This window comes from Gekko japonicus, unplaced genomic scaffold, assembly GCF_001447785.1.
Source record: "Gekko japonicus isolate JY-2015 unplaced genomic scaffold, Gekko_japonicus_V1.1 scaffold1391, whole genome shotgun sequence".
Lineage (NCBI taxonomy): Eukaryota > Metazoa > Chordata > Lepidosauria > Squamata > Gekkonidae > Gekko > Gekko japonicus.
Window position 1 is genome coordinate 527,429 of NW_015168692.1, and position 2,766 is coordinate 530,194.

Genomic DNA, 2,766 nt, shown 5'->3' on the forward strand with positions numbered 1-2,766 from the left:
GCTTTTATTGTTGGCTCTCTTCTGCATTTGACTAACCTTTTTTAGGTTCTGGACACTGTCTGGCTATGTCATCAAAATGAAGCCTCGTTTTCAATCCATTGCATTCCAGTGTTTTCTACATCATCCCCCCGCCCCTCTTTTTCAGACCTGATTCAGGTACTATTTGTTCTCTTTTCAAAAAAATGAAATTGCAAATGCCAGGTGTCCACATGTGTAGACTGAGCCTTCCCCAGACCACCATCCCTTGAAATTTCCCTCCTCGTAGTTGAACAGTTCCTGTTTAATAATTTCTAGGAATGTGCACCGGGATATTTCTGGCCTGAAAATATGCCCCCCTCCAATCTCATTGGTATTTTTCAGTCAACTGAAATAGCATTCAAGTTACCAGAATACTGAATGTCAATTCCCCCAAAATGCTGGAAACATTCAGGCGTTATCTGACTATATTCCACAGTTGCAATCTCCCAAAATGGCCACGTTTACTTCCAGCCCTGGCATGAGACCTGCACTTCAGAGAGGCTCATAGCTTACCCATTCCTCCGGTAGCATCTGTTTCAAGGGGGGAACCCCCTTCCAACCACAAACCCCACTGGGCAAGGGCCTTGACAACTTTCCTGAAACACGGGGCAGGTGCCACATTAGGAAGGCCTCTTTGGCAGCGATAACAGGCTTTTTTTTTTAGAAATGAGGAGGAGGAGAAGGAGATTGGATTTATACCCCACCCTTCACTACCCAAAGGAATCTCAGAGCGGGTTACAATCTCCCTTCCCTTCCCCACAACGAACACCCTGTGAGGCTGGTGGGGCTGAGAGAGCTCTTTCGAGAACTGCCCTTGAGAGAACAGTTCTGAAAGAACTTATGACTGAGCCAAGGTCACACCAGCAGCTGCATGTGGAGGAGTGGGGAATCAAACCTGGTTCTCCCAGATTAGAGTCCGCACTCCTAACCACTATACCAAACTGGCTTCAGGAGAACGAAGATCAGCCTTTTAAATTGAACTTTCAAAGCGTTGAGAATTCAAATCTTAACCTTTGTCTCAGACACTCTTTAAATGCTTAGACTTTGATCGTACGGGAGACAGCCAAAACTTCCGACAGCAGGGGCCCCAACCTTTTGAAGCCCAATGGCACCTTTGAAATTCTGACTGAGGGTGGTAGGCAGAACTACAAAATGGCTTCACAGAAGTGGAGCCAACCACCTAGGCTTCCCAAGTCCCCCCGGGGGGCGGGGAAACCCCTGCCCCAGAGGCCTGTTCCCTGGCACCGCCGCATCGGGCCCCGGGGGGAACTCCTCCCCGACGTGCACGTCACCTGGAAGTGACGCGACCACGCCGGGCACGCTTGTGGAGGGGCCAGGGCCCTCCGAGGGAAAACTCTATGGTTTTCCCTTGTATGGCCGTGGCCCCGCCCCCAGCGTGCCTGGTGTCATCACATCACTTCTGGGTGACGTGCATGCGGCACGCGCGCACCAGACGCCGGCCAGGAGCCCCCCCGCTCCCGAAGAAGATCGACTTGGCAACCCTACAACCACCAAAGAGGTGGAGCCAGACACACAGGGGAAATATCCAGGGGGAAAGGGGGTGAGAAATAATAAAACCAACACTGTTGGCAGTTGCCACTGAAACAATGTTATTTTAATCTGCCCAGCTAATTGCATCTCCAGTGGCCAATTGGATGCCCTCTTGGGCAAGTGCCTGACTTGCCCCACCCACTTTCTAACAATACATGGTTGGCACCAGGCCCATGGCACATTTATTATTAATAATTATTATTAATTATTATTATTATTATTGTTATTATTATACCACCCTATCCCAAAGGGCTCAGGGCGGTGTACATCACTAACATACAGCAAATTTTAAAATGCAATAAATAATTAGTTACAGCTAAAATCAGTAGACATTGGGGACCGCTGTCCTACAGTGTGTTGTGCTTACTGTCTGGGATGGAACAGCGAGATACTCCGTCTGCGATAAGTATAGCCTTCTTAATAGAAATACCTGGGTCACGAAATACAATACCTTTTGGGTCACCTTCTTCAGGATAATTGGTTTGAGACTCGATCTATATTTATTGCAACTGTCCCCTATAGAGGCTTTCCGGTCCACAAGTCTTTATGAAAATCGTGTAATATATGAGGTTCACTGTTTGTTTCAATTAATTAGGAATTTACCACTGGACAATTCTTTTTTCGCCCGCTCTGCATTCTTTTCACGGAGATGCTTTTCCAAAACAGGACAATACACCAGATGCCTGCCTTGTCTGTCCATTTGATGGACTTAAGGTGAATTTTCCGTGGAGACGCATTCGGAACGTGTTGATTAATCCCCACGTGTTCTTCTCGAGACAAAGGCTATGTATTTCAGACATGTGAGCTGAATTCTCTCCTAAGGATCGCCATGCTCACTTCACAACACTGTCCTGAGGATTTGCCTTTATTGGCTGAAAAGCTCCGCAAAACAGGAAGGAGTTTGCTCAGCATCTAAAAGGTAATCATGGCATGAGGGGAACATTCCTGAGTAGTACTGGTAGCAGGAGCTCCTTTGCATATTAGGCCACACACCCCTAGTGTAGCCAATCCTCCAAGAGCTTACAGAGCTCTTCTTACAGGGGCTACTGTATGCTCTTGGAGGATTGGCTACACTAGGGGTGTGTGGCCTAATATGCAAAGGAGCTCCTGCTACCAGTAGAGCCCTGATAATCCCCTAATGAGGATGGCAGCGAGAGAGAAGGCTCTCTCCCCCATAGGCGTTTCTGAAGACAGAGA